The following is a 15,321-nucleotide window of genomic DNA, read 5'->3' on the forward strand; positions in this document are numbered from 1 at the left end:
CTTTCACCTGGCTAAGTTGACACCTGAATCTAACTACCACACCGTTATTTTTCAAGTTTCTTTCAGTGTGCACTTAAGTTATTGATACGATAACTTTAGTCTTTTAAAATGTAAACATTTAGTGATATGAATTTCCCTTTCAGCACTTTTAGCTGCATTCCACATATATTTTTTTAACTTTCTATTTTGAAATACTTTCAAATTTATAGGACAGCTATGGAAATATTAGCAACTCCATATAGCCCCTTCCTTCACCAGCTAGGGCAGTGCAAGCAAAGGACCCATTGAGGAAATGGGATATGTCTGGCATCATCACCACTACCACTGCCCACTCCTCCTGCTCGAGCCTCTCCCACCATTTCCTGGGCTGAGTCCTTTGCTGTCCCAGCAGCAAAAGGTAATTTTCTGCCTGGCCCTGCCCCAGTCCATGCCCTCTTAGTTGCCCCCGACTTCTCACCAAGATGGTGGCATGCTCCTATTGGGATAAGACTTAGAAGCTAAGCAAAGAGCACCAGCTTATGCTGATCTAGCTGCTGAGGCAGGAGGACAAGTACTGTGCTGACTGTGAGACCAAAGGTTCTGATGGACTTTTGGGAATATTGGTGTGCTTATTTGTATCAGATGTGCTGAAATTCATAGATATCTTGGGATTCATATATCCATGGTCAAGTCAATTGACCTAAACCAATAGACACCAGAAGAGATACAGTGCATGCAAGATATGGGAAATACTAGAGCAAGACAATTCTATGAAGTCAATCTTATAGATAACTTTTGAAGGACACAAACAGATCAAGCTGTGGAATTTTTCATCAGAGATATAAAAGAAGAAATACTATTACAAAAATGCTATAGCTATTACTAATAAAGAAAACAAAAAAAATGAAAGAGAGAAAAGGAGCCAGAAAAACCTGCAGAACTTCTTACAACTGATAAGATGCAGAAGAAAGAAAAACAGAAATTGAAGCTTTAAGAAAGTGTCAGCACTAAAATTATGCAGAGCCCACTGTGGCCTTTCCAAGACTCCAGTGACTAATGGGAACATGTCCACAATCCCAGCCTTGAATGATGATCTGGATATCTTTCAATCAATGATTTCCAATCCCTTACATGCAATTGCCATGCCCACAGCTCCAGGGGTGTCCACTGTACAGCAGCTGCCACCCTTGGTACATTAACTCTTGGTGATCTGGATATGTTCACTGACTAAATTACAAAATAGAAAAATTGGTAAAGAAACAACTCTTCAAAGACTCCATCTTATCTCTGTATGGTACAGGAACCATTCATCTCTGGAATATTCCTAGTATCTTTATGGGAACCACAAATATACCATTTACCTCACAAGCACCAACTGCATTTCAAGATTTTCCACTGATGGATATACCTGTGGCTGCAGCTCCTGGCCTTATGGGAAATGTGATGGGGCAGTGTGCAAGCCTTATGGTGAGTGTGGCCATGCTCAGTGGGTTTATGGGAAATGCACAAACTGGTGTGATACTTTCTCAATATATGCTATTCCTGATGTGCCCAGAAGATGGCATTCTTCAGTCATCTTCTTCAGTACTACAGTAAGGTAGTACTGTGCCTTTAATTCTTAGTGGACCCCATCCCTGCCAGTTTCAACAGAAGAAAAGCTAGAGGATAAAAACCGGGACTGTATACATTAGCGAAATCTAGAGTGGGTGATGAGGATGGTTAATTGTACAAATATAGGAAAATTTTTACGTGAACTAAAACAAATATATGTCACTATTACAAGATAATAATAATAGGGTGGTTTATGGGAAAAATAAAATTAATACAAACTAAGGTCAATAGCTGACAGTAATATCAGCCTACTTTGCAGAAATGAAAAAGCCAATCATCAAAATTATTTGGAAAGTGAAAGGTTTCAAATAGGGAAAAACACCATGAGAAAGAGGAACAAAGTAGAAGAACTCACACTTTCTGACTTTAAAGTATATTAAAAAGCTACAGTGGTCAAAACAACATGGAACTGGCATAAAATAGATGTATTGATAAATGGAATCAAATTGATAGTTTGGAAATAGATCCTAATATCTATTGTCAATAGATTTTTGACAAGGCTTCCAAATCCACTCAACGGGGACAAAACAGGCTCATCAACAAATGGTGCTGGGAGAACTGGATATCCATATTGAAAAGATTCTCACACCTTATACAAAATTTAACTCAAAATGGATCAAAGAGCTAAGAAAATAAAACTCCTAGGAAAAAATCTGGGAAACAACTTGAAGAACTTGTGGTAAGATGAGGTTTCTTTGTGCTTTTCAAAGCACAAGCAATGAAAAAAAATAGATAAATGGGACCTCTTCATATTAAATAATTTTGTCCTTGAAAGGGCTTTGCCAGAAAAGTGAAAAAAAAGTGAAAAAGCAGCTCACTAAATGGGAGAAAATATTTGGATACCCCATTCTATAATGGCTTAATAAAATAAGTAAAATAATAGAATATATTTTGAATATATTTTGAATAAATAAAATAATAGAATATATTTTGAAATCCCATATCTTAACAATAAAAGTACCACAAAAAAATTTAAAAAGTGGGCAAAAGACTTGAATAGACATTTCTCCACAGCAGTCTTATAAATGGTCAAAATAAACATGAGAAGATGCTCAACATCATTAGTTATTAGAGAAATGCAAATCAAAACCACAATAAGTTATCATTTCACACCTACTAGAATGGCCACTATCCTTAAAACAAAACTGAAAGTTTTAGAGAAGATGTGGAGCTATTGGAACATTCGTTCAGTGCTTATTGGAATGTAAAACTGTACAGCCATTGTGGAAGACAGTTTGGTGGTTCTTCAGAAAGCTAAGTATAGAATTGCTCTATGGTCTGGCCCTCTTACTACTAAATATAAACCAAGAAGAACTGAAATTAGAGATGAAAGCAGATATTTTCACACTTATGTTCATAGCAGCATTATTCACAATTGCCAAAAGATGGAAGCAATGCAGGATCCATCAACCAATGAATTGATAAAAACTATGTGTTACAAGAGTTCCAGGAAGTTGGTGGAATAGGATAAGTCAAGTTCAGCCCTGTTTCAAGGAACAGCTAGAGAAGGGATGTGAAGGTAACTGAGATGGAGATCCCAGGGTATAGGTTATCCAATATTGTCTTCTACACCACATAGGGAGGTCCTGGTTGCAAAAGCTGAAGAATTGAGATGCAGAGACCATCTGGCTAGTGCAAACAGACTAATGCACCCTTTCCAAATGGAAGCTTGAGGCCCTCAGTCATACACGGACAGGGAGACAGAGACTAGGAAGTAAACCAAACCACATTCCTTGAATGTGCTACCCTCACTGGAACAACCCCATAACCCACGACTCATCCCACACCCCACGAACCTTAACAACATCAACTGCCTCCTCCTCTCTGCGCTTCAAGAGCTCACATCTGCGACTCCACCCCCACACACATACCCACCCAATACACCCACTCCAAGTGTGCACACACCTGCCCCAGCCCAACTCACACCTCCTACATAAGAGCAGACTCGCTCCACCCCTCCCTAGAGCCATCTCCCCCTCCTTGCCCCTGCAGGTGGTTACCAGCACGTATAGGCTGTTGACACTTACCTTCATACATGAGCTACACCTGTTCCCAGCCCATACAGTCACTAAACCCCACCCTGTCCCCCTGAACTCTGCATACATGTACATCAGTTTACAGCCCTCCAAGATCTGTGCACGCACAGGGCACCCAGTCACCACCCCCAGTCATGCCACCCAGCTTTGTGTGCATGCACATAAGGGCCCCACCCCAGACGTGCACACCCACACAGTCACATCTTCCACATTGCCAGGTGCCCATGCATTCATGCACTGACTTCTTGACCCCTGCACCCCACCCCACTGTCCCACAAATGTGCACACTTGCCCCACCTCCCCTGGCACAAGTGTCCTGTAGATGTTCCCCATGTACATCCGTGCTACATAACCCCCACGATGCACATGTGTGCACATCTGTTCCAACCTCTCCCACACCTGGGCATCTGTGCCAAGGCAGAACCACCCAATGCCACCCTCACCCATGTCCCTCAACCCATATGACCTGTGCCCTCCCGTACACACTCCCACATCTGGATCCCCCCGTACAAGGACACACCTGTGCTCTGCAACCCCATGCCCCCAGCTCTAAGCCACCTACCCTATACCCTGATACCCATGACTCCCACACTCCATATGCTCATCCACATCCTACCTGCATACCAGCCCCCATGCATCCACACAGCCTCCTCATCTGCCCCACACAGTGCTCTACCTTTGTGTCTCCCATGCTATACCTTGCTACTGTGCTCCAAGGTTTTCCTGAACTATACAACATTCCCATGGCTTCTGCTCTGCACTTCTACAACCCTGCAACCCACACCCCATGCTCACAAGCACCAGTGTAGTGTCTGTGCCTGTACCTGTGCTGCAACACACTACCACAACATTGTGCACTGCCCTGTGCTGTGCATCCCACGCCATAGCCATCCTACAAATAAAAAGCTTTAGACTATTGAAGGAAATAAACTTCCAAAGTAAACCTATCAAGATATTTATATGCCACAAAGACAATAGAAGATCATTAAGCATACAAAGATGCAGATGGATAAAGATCAGCTTAATAACCAAATTAAAACACCAGAGGAGACACTGAATTTGGAACAACTAATCAAAGATGTTCATATAACTTTAATAAATAAAATAAATGAATGGCTAATGACATAAAGGAGATCAAGGAGATGCTAGAAGAGAATAAAGAAGAATTTGAATGAATAAGTCAAAAAATAGCAGATATCACAGATATTAAAGATGCTGTAGGCCAAATAAAACATATACATGAGACTCATAACAACAGATTTGAAGAGACAGAAGAAAGAATAAGCAAAACTAGAGGTCAGGAAAACTGATTTTGGACACTAAAACCAGAAACTGGCAAAAAATGATGGAAAAATTTGAATTGGCTCTCAGGGAAATGATGGACAAAACAAAACACACAAATATAAGAATCATTGGTGTCCCAGAAGGAGAAGAGAAGAGGAAAGGGCTAAGAAGATTAGTTGAGAATATAATTGGGGAAAACTTCCCAACCCTTATAAAGGACATAAATATAACTCAACTTGGACCAAAGACAAACATTAGAGCTAACACCATAAAACTTGTAAAAGAAAATATAGGGAAATATCTTATAAAACTTGTAACAGGAGGCAGTTTCCTAGATCTTACACACAAAGCATGAGCATTTAAGAAAAAAAAATAGATAAATGGGAACTCCTCAAAATTAAACTCTTTTGTGCATCAAAGAACTTTGTCAAGAAAGTAAGAAGGTGGTGTACACAATGGAAGACAATATTTGGAAATGACATAGCAAATAAGGTCTAATATTCAGAATAAAGGGATTGTGCAACTCAACTACAAAAAGACAAACAACCCAATTAAAAAATGGGCAAAGACATAAACAGACACTGCTCAGAAGAGGAAATACAGATTGTTAAAAGGCACATGAAAAGATTCTCAACATTCCTGGATATTAGGGAAATGCAAATCAAAAGCACAATGAGATACCATCTCATATCCATTAGAACAGTAATTACAAATAAAGCAGAAAATGACAAGTGCTGGAGAGGATGTAGAGAAAGAGGCACACTTATCCGCTGTTGATGGGAATGTAAAATGATCCAACTGCTGTGGAAGGCAATTTGGCGGTTCCTCATGCAGCTTAGTATAGAATTGCCATATGATCCAGCAATACCGTTGCTAAGTATCTATTCAGAGGCCATGATGGCAAGGACACAAACAGACATTTGCACACCAATGTTTATAGCAGCGTTATTTACAATTGCGAAGAGATGGAAACAGCCCAAATGTCCATCAACAGATGAGTGGCTAAACAAACTGTGGTATACACATATGATGGGATATTATGCAGCTGCAAGATAGAATAAAGTCATGAAGCATGGTAACAACGTGGATGGGCCTTGAGGACATTATGCTAAATGAAATTACCCAGAAACAAGAGAACAAATATTGTATGGTCTCATTCATACGAACTAATATTAATGAGTAGACTAGTGGAATTTCAGTTAAAAACAGTTGTTATCAGGAGATAGAAATAGGGAAAAGATTGGGTAATTGGAGCTGAAGAGATATAGATAGTGCAACAGGGCTGATTGTAAAAATTCAGAGATGGATAACACAATACTACCATATTGTAGCACAATAATGTAAGTACACAGAATGAAGCTGAATGTTGGAAGAATAGAGGAAGTAGGCTGGGAGCACATGTGAAACCAGAAGGAAAGATAGATGATAAAGACTGAGATGGTGTAATCTAGGGATGTCTAGAGTGTACAATGATAGTCACTAAATGTACAAATTAAAAATGTTTTTGCATGAGGAAGAACAGAGGAATGTCAGTATTGCAAGGTGTTGAAAATAGATGGTTATTCATATTATAAAACTTCAATTTCTGTCAGAGAATAAAGCAAGAAATGCTTATTTGTTATAAAATTTATATTTTGACTAGTGTATTTCCTAATTTAACATATATGGACAGTTTAATTGAACACCATAAGTACAGGGAACCTTGAATAGGGCATGAGATTTTGTAGGTTCAGGTTAGTGTGATGTCCTGATAAATCCCAAAGTGAAAAGAAAAAAGGTGAAGAGGCAGTCAACTCAATGGGAGAAAATGTTTGGAAATCACACATTGGACAAAGGTTTGATGTCCTGCATGCATAAAGAAATCATACAGCTCAAACAAAAAAAACAAACAACCCAATTATAAAATAAGTTAAAGATATGATAGGCATTTTTCTGAAGAACAAATACAGATGGTTCAAAAGCACATGAAATGATGCTCATTTTCATTGGCTATAATGGAAATGCAGATTAAGACTACAATGAGATGCTATGTCACACCTATAAGAATGGCTGGTAATAAACAAACAGGAAACTATAAATGTTGGAGAGGATGTGGGGAAATTGGGGCAGCTATACACTGCTGGTGGAAAAGTATAACAGCACAGCTGCTATGGAAGACAGTTCAGGAGTTCCTTAGGAAACTGTATTAGTTAGGGTTCTCTGGAGAAACAGAATCAACAGGGAATACTAGCAAATATAAAATGTATAAAAGTGTCTCATGTGACCGTGGGAATGCAGAGTCCAAAATCCGCAGGGCGGGCTGTGAAGCCAACGATTCCGATGGAAGGTCTGGACGAACTCTACAGGAGAGGCTCACCAGCCGAAGCAGGAAGAGCCTGTCTCTACCGAATCCTCCTTAAAAGGCTTCTAGTGATCAGATTAAGCATTACTCATTGCAGAAGACACTACCCTTTGGCTGATTACAAATGGAATCAACTGTGGATGCAGCTGATGCGATCATGATCTAATTCTATGAAATGTCCTCATTGCAACAGACAGGCCAGCACTTGCCCAACCAGACAAACAGATACCACCACTTGGCCAAATTGACACATGAACCTGACCATGGCAGTCCACCCCTTGTCAACTTGGCAGCTATATATATCATCTTAAACCATACCTAATATCTAAATTAAAAACATTAAAACACACAATCTTTTCTTTCACCTAACAATATTCAACTGTTCTGCATATAACTGTAAACATATTAACTCTCTCCAGAATATGGTGCGAGTCCTTGGGTAATATTCATTCTTAAACTTGATATCTTACAACTTAAATAGTATAACAGGAACAAGATAGCATCACAGTCCTCGTTTCTGTAACTGATCAAGTGGCATTGTTCATATTTTACACAACCTTCTTCCACTACCCATTCCATGTTCCCTTTACCCTCAGCAAGCACTTCAGCGGGCCATGGTTCTTTGTTGGGTGGGGTGACCCAAACCTTCATCCCTGAAGTTTCAAACCCATTGGTAGTCCTGCCTGGATTGGACTGTAGAAGTTTTCCATTGATTTTAATCACAGGGCATGGTAGTACTAAAAGATGCCCTAGGGGAGCTCATATATTCCAAGAAAATTCTTCTTTACCTCCCTTGTGTAGTAGCAGTCCTATTTCCCCCTGAAAGTCAGGGTCAATCACCCCAGAAAATAATGCAATCGGCTTCTTGGCTGGTTGATCCAGGGGCATGAGGAGCCTGAAGTGACCAGGTGGCAGTCTTAGATTCCAGTACAATGGAACAATTGTTGTTTCTCCTGGTGGAAGCACTCCCCCTTTTGGAACTAAAACCTGTGGACCAGCAGAGCTCAGAGTCACAGACAAAGGAAGTGAAAGTATTCCTGGTGGGTCACTATGGGTAACAGTGAGTGGTATGACTCCCATTTCCACCCCTTGGTTCCTGGATCCATGGATCCTAGCTATGGGAGAAACAGCACCATACGGCACAGGCTGATTCAGAGCATATACAGCTTCCTGGAGAACATTAACCCAGCCTTTCAAGGTATTGCCACTTGGTTGGCACTGTAATTGAGTTTTCAGAAGGCCATTCCACCATTCTATTAATACAGCTACTTCTGGATGATGGGCAATATGGTAAGACCAGAGACTACTGTGAGCATGTACCCATTCCCGCACTTCATTTGCTGCGAAGTGTGTTCCTTGATCAGAAGCAACGCTATATGGAATACCATGAACATGGATAAGGCATTCTGTAAGCCCACAGCCTCTGGATCCCCTCATCTACATTATACCAGGGCAGTTCTGGCATTTCAACCTCAGGTAATGTTGGCCACCTTTTGATCCATGTTTCCATCAACCATCCAAACAAACTGTTAATACCTTTTCTAACCCCTTGAGCTATAACATTAAATGTAGAATCTCTCCTTAGTGGGCCCATATCAATAAATTCAGGCTGCTCCAGCTTTATATTCCTCCCACTGTGGAGGGCCAGAAACAATTAATCAGGCCCAAGCAGGAGCAATCAATCAGGCCCAAGCAGGAAAAGTCCCCACACCATTGGGGCAGAATGTCCCTGAGAGTTAAACAATAACCAATGTTAAGAAACTGTGGGAATGGGATATGTTTTGGCAACGGCTAACGACATTCTTCTGTTTCTATAATCCGCTTGTTTGCTAGCAACTGCAAAAAAAACCACACCGTGATTTTAACCTTTATAAGCACACCTTGAAAACCTCTGGGGGCTGCTCTCTGACTCCTCTTTCTTGGAGGTTTCTGAAGCAGTTGCCAGCCGGCTAACAAAGACTCCAAATTGACTTGCAGTTTTGAATTGTGTGGTCTCTCTTTTGGTGCACCCCACAACATTTGGAAGCCCCAGCAAGATTGTCCCTAATGGGATATCTGGTGACCACAGGTCCTGGGGATTGCCCCCTGGAATTGAGGCACGGCCTAGGGGAAGGCCTCAGAGAGACATTCCTCCACCCCAGGCAAGGACCAGGAACCAGACCGGTTCTACAGGACCCTCCAAAATTATACAAAATCTGGTGGAGTCATCTGTTTATGGAAACCTCACCAGTGAATACAGTTCTGTTACTGGATTCAGTGGGGACCTCTGGAAGACTGGACACAGCATTACTTCCAAGGTAGTCCCGAAGCAAGACGTTGCCCGGGATTCCGGTGTAAGGCATTTGTTTGTCTTGGTTCATTTTGTCCCTCCTCTTAATTGTTGGTCTCATCACATTTTGTGTTGTTTTTGTCATAACTGTCATGGGTCAGTCAAGTTCATCTGTCTGTACTCCGCTTCAATGTTTCTTGAAACATTTCCAGGAATTTCAGCAGAAGGCCGGAGACTACGGGGCCCCTGTCAGCGCTTCTGACTTGGAAAAATTCTGCTCATAGGTGTGGCCAACTTTTGGTTCTGGGTGGCCTCCTAAGGGAACCACAGACCTATCTATAGCTTATAAAGTCCAAAGGGTGATTTTTGGTGATCCAGGCCACCCTAACCAAATCCCCTATATACTAATTTGTATTGAAATTTTAACAGAAAAACACAAATGGTTCCAAAAAGAGTTCTTTTTGGAACTCTTGTCTGGAGTTCCAAAAAGAAAGACCCCTCCAGAGCCAAAACGGCCCTTTTAATAAAAACCTTTCAAAAAAAGGAAAAAACTAATGGGATCCCAGTATTGACAGGACCACTGGAGGATCCACTCCTGATGGACCCTCCCCCATACCCAACAGCCCCTCCGCCTCCGGAGGGAAGAAATGGCCAAGAGGTGGCAATCAGCCCCTCTAATAGCTGGGAGGTGCCCTTCAGCCCCCCCCATACCAGAAGTGGCTCTGCTTACCATCCTTTTTCTCATTCACAATCACCAGATTCTTCCGGAGTTCCAATTTTACCCTTGAGGCAGGTTGGCCCTGCCCTGGGGGACAACTGCCCACCTTTCATAGCTTATGTTCCCTTTTCCTCTAGCGATCTGTATAATTGGAAAAACCAGAATCCCTCTTTCTCTGAAAAGCCCCAAAGGCTCATCTTCCTCTTGGAGACTGTCTTTTTTACCCACCAGCCCACCTGGGATGACTGCCAACAGCTCCTCCAGGCCCTCTTCACCTCCAAGGAATGAGATCAAATCAGGAGAGAGGTGAGGAAGTTAATTTTTGGACCTGATGGACAGCCTACTACTGAATCCACCCAATTAGAGGTTGTGTTCCCCTCCACCTGCACCAGATGGGACCCCAACACTGATAGAGGTAAGGAGGCTCTCGATCGGTATCACCAGACTCTGCTCCGTGGGACACGAGTGGTAGCCAAGAAGCCGACCAACTTGTCTCGGGTGAGTGAAACCATACAAAAGCCGGATGAACCTTCGGTTGCTTTCCTTGAGCGCCTCATTAAGGCATACCACTTGTACACCCCTATAGATCTACAGGCAACCAAAAATAGGTGAGCTGTAAATATAGCATTTATCACTCAGTCGGCCCCAGATACAAGAAAAGAGTTACAGAAATTAGAAGGATTTGAGGGTAAAGTGCTGTCCGAACTGATAGAGATTGCCCAAAAGACTTTTAATAACAGAGATGACCTAGTGACCGTGCAGTCCAAAAACATAGCCAAAATTTTAGTATCCTCAATGGCTGAACAGGAAAAACAAAAAGACAGACGGGGAACTATTGAAAAAAGAAATGGAAACCAAGGAAAAAGGTTGGGCCTAGGTGCAAACCAATGCACCTACTGCAAAGAGAATGGACATTGGAAAAATGGATGCCCTAAAAGAGGACTTAAAGGAATGAAACCGGCCCCTCTTCTGGTTGAAGAGGTGAATTGACGGGGCCGGGGCTCCATTCCATTCAGCCCCCTGGAGCCCAAGGTCACATTAAAGATTGGGGGCAAACCTATAAATTTTCTTGTGGATACTAGGGTGATCTTCTCCATCCTCCAGCAAGCAGAAGGGCCCATATCTAAAGAGAAAATCCCCATACAGGGAGCAACGGGAAAGAAATTCTTACCCATGGACTAAGACTAGGATCACTAACCTTGAGGAAGGAACTGTCACCCCCTCATTTCTTGTGATGCCTGAGTGTCCATACCCCCTTTTGGGGAGAGACCTTCTCCAGAAATTACAAGCCACCATGTGTTTCAAAAACTATTCGGCTGAGCTCTCCTTCAATACAAATCCCTCGGCAATCTTCCTCACCTACCCCTTATCGGAAGAGTATTTACTTACTGCAGAGGTGGCGCTGCTGGCCCCAGGTCCATATTTGTGGGAGTTAAAAAAAATACTAGACATATAGGTGGAAACTAATCTACCAAGATTAGCTGCCCACCGGCCCCCCATTATTGTCCAGCTAACTAGCACCACCACCCCAATCAGAGTCCGACAATACCCAATAAGCTTAAAGGCTAAAAGAGGCATTGCAGTCCATATCAAATGACTCCTGGAGGCAGATATTCTAGTCCCCTGCCATTCAGCCTGGAACACCCCCCTTCTCCCGGTCCAAAAACCCAGGACCAATGATTACCACCCAGTGCAAGATCTCTGAGAGGTAAATAAAAGAATTAAAACTATTCACCCCACTGTGCCTAATCCACATACACTCTTGAGTCTGTTACCTCCCAGCCAGCAGGTCTACACTGTTCTGGACTTAAAGGATGTCTTCTTTTTGACTTACCTTGACTAAGGTAAGTCAACCCATCTTTGCTTTTGAATAAACTATCCCAAGGGGGTTTCTCCAGACAACTAACCTAAATTCGGTTGCCACAAGGTTTTAAAAATTCTCCCACCCTGTTTGATGAGGCCTTGAGCGAGGATCTGGCTTGTTTTAAACAAGAGCATCCAGAAATAACTCTCCTACAATATGTGGATGACCTCTTACTGGCAGCTAATAATCTGTCAAACTGCAAAAAGGCAACCAAAAACTTATTACAGGAACTAGCCCAGTTGGGCTATTGGGTCTCAGCCAAAAAGGTCCAACTTTGCACCAGCTCAGCAACATACTAAGGTATGAATTAGAAGGGGGAAAAAGGGCTCTGTCTTCTAATAGGATTGAAGCTATCCTAAAAATACTCCAACCAAAAACAAAAAGCAGGTACAGGAGTTTTTAGGAGCAGTTGGATACTGCCGGCTCTGGATTCCCAGATTTGCAGAAATAGCAAAACCCCTGCACACTAGCACAGGGGGAAAGGAGGAAGCTCTAACCTGGACCGAGGCTGAGCAAAAAGCTTTTAAAACGTTGAAACAGGTGCTTGTGAGTGCCCCTGCCTTGACTTTGCCTGACCTGTCCAAACCTTTTCAACTACATGTTGCTGAAACCCGAGTAATAGCAAAAGGAGTCTTCACCCAAATGTTAGGACCATGGAAAAGGCCACTTGCCTACATGTCTAAAAGACTAGACTATGTGGCGGCCAGGTGGCCAAGCTGCTTCCGAGCCACTGCTGCCACCGCCATTTTGGTAAAAGAAGCATCTAAATTAACTCTGGGACAGGACTTACACATAGTGGCCCCACATTCAGTAAAAACATTACTAAGAGCCCGCCCGAGAGATGGCTCTCAAATGCCCAGATAACACAGTATCAGGTGTTGCTACTGGATCCCCCCAAAATCCGCTTCCTAAAAATGGAGGCTCTTAACCTGCCACCTTGCTTCCAGATGATGACCCATTCCAGCCCATCCATAACTGTCGCGAGATCTTGGAATCTTTCATGAACCTGAGGGCTGATCTCACTGACAACCCCTGGCCAAATCCTGATGAAAAATTATGTACAGACAGGAGCAGTTAAGTCTCAGAGGGAATCAGGTATGCAGGGGCAGCGGTGGTAACTGTGGACCGAGTCATCTGGGCTCAGGCCCTAAGACATGGGACTTTAGCCCAAAAGGCTGAACTAATAACTCTGACCCAGGCTCTAAGGTGGGGAAAGGGGAAGGTTGTCAACATCTGCACGGACAGTAGATACGCCTTCGCCACTGTGCATGTCCATGGGGCACTATATCAGGAGCGAGGACTTTTGACATCGGGAGGAAAGGAAATAAAAATATACCAGAAATACTCGCCTTGCTAGAGTCTATCTGGTTACCAAAAAGGGCAGCCATTATACATTGCAAAGGACATCAGACTGCCGAAACTCAAATTGCCAGAGGAAATGCCCTGGCTGATAAAATGACAAAGGAGGTTGCCCAAAAACCAGTGGGGATGCTGCAGATACTTCCTGTTTTACCAGGGCGAGTGCTGCCGAGCTCTCCAGAATATACCAGGGAGGAAATTAAACTAGATGAAACTCTGGGCACCAGAACAGATCCGGATGGTTGGAAAATTCTCCCGGATGGGAGAATCCTAGTGCCAGAGCGCCTGGGGCACAGTTTGATTGCCCAGGTTCACCAAAGTACACATCTGGGCAGTACAAACCTAACTAAATTCTTACAGAGAGATTACTACATTCCCCGATTGCAACAATAAGCCCGGCAGATATCCTCCAGATGCCACATCTGCGCCCAGGTAAATTTCGGCCGAGGGAGAGAAATGCCCCAAGGAACCAGGCTGAGGGGACAACCCCAGGGGAACAGTGGGAAATAGACTTTACAGAAATATTTTCTGGTCCGTATGGATACAAATACCTGTTAGTCTTCATCAACACCTTCTCTGGATGGACTGAGGCATTTCCTACCAGAACTGAGACAGCACAAATAGTAGTAAAAAAAACTAGTTTCTGAAATTTTCCCCCGATTTGGCCTCCCGACTGCAATGGGGTCCGACTATGGGTTGGCGTTCATCGCTGAAGTTACCCAATTGTTAGCAAAAATATTAAATATCAAATGGAAATTACATTGTATTTATAAGCCACAGAGTTCAGGGCAAGTTGAAAGAATGAATAAAACAATAAAGGAAACTTTAAATAAACTAAAGTTCGAGACTTGCGAAAACTGGGTGAGTCTCCTTCCACTTGCCCTCCTAAAAACTAGATGTACTCCCTATATTAAGGAAATTACCCCATATGAAATCATGTTTGGACGACCACCTCCACTAATCCCTAAATTGGGGGTAGAAAAAATAGCTGAATTAAATAACCATCCTCTTCTAAAATCATTACAGGCCCTGTACCACCCAGCAAACTCGGGAACTGGTGAAGGCAGCCCATCCGGGACCAACAAATCCTGTCCCTAAAAAAATTTATTTCAGGTGCAGCCCGGTGACCTAGTCTGCATAAAGAAACTTCAGCCAGCCACCTTGGAAGCCCAGTGGACAGGACCCCTGCCAGTGATCCTCTCAAATCCAATGGCAGTGAAAGTTGTGGGAAAACGGCACTGGATTCATCACACCCAGATAAAAAAGGCCACCCCAGACCAGATCCCTAAAAAATGGACCATTCAGTGAACCAAGGATTCTTTAAAAATAAGACTTTCCAGAAATCCTTCTGGGTCCTCTTAATATTCCTGGTGGGGGTTGCGGGAAAAAACCCTCACCAGGTTATGAACTATACCTGGGAACTCACAAAAATGGTGGATGGAGTACTGGTGGCTACAACCACCACTCCCCTCCCAACCAACCCTCCACTTTGATCTCTGCCAACTGTTTGAACACTTAGGGAAGGGGAGTTATGGTAACATGCTCAGATATGAGTGTGCTACCCCCTACCAAGATAAAGACTTATGGCATACCCAATACTATGCCTGTCCTGCAGAGGGAAGTTCAAACTGCCAAGGGGGAGGCCAATATTACTGTGCCAACTGGAGTTGTGAAACAATCGCAGAATGGACTAGCTGAGACCCATTCATAACCTTAACAAAAGCACCAGACCATAACCCCAACAGTTGCACCTGAGGCGCCTGTAACCTAATGATTATTACTATCCCTTCCTGGCATAGCCAAACCTGGGTGGGTGGAAAAACTTGGGGATTGAGATTATATGTCTCAGGTCACAACCCA

General features: G+C 43.0%; 1 pseudogene; it reads left to right on the top strand.

The window, feature by feature from the left end:
• Nucleotides 1-292: 292 nt before the first annotated feature.
• On the top strand, nucleotides 293-14,769 carry LOC143672012 (stromal membrane-associated protein 1-like; annotated as a pseudogene).
• The last annotated feature ends 552 nt before the right edge of the window (nucleotides 14,770-15,321 follow it).

Source organism: Tamandua tetradactyla, chromosome X (genome assembly GCF_023851605.1).
Source record: "Tamandua tetradactyla isolate mTamTet1 chromosome X, mTamTet1.pri, whole genome shotgun sequence".
NCBI lineage: Eukaryota > Metazoa > Chordata > Mammalia > Pilosa > Myrmecophagidae > Tamandua > Tamandua tetradactyla.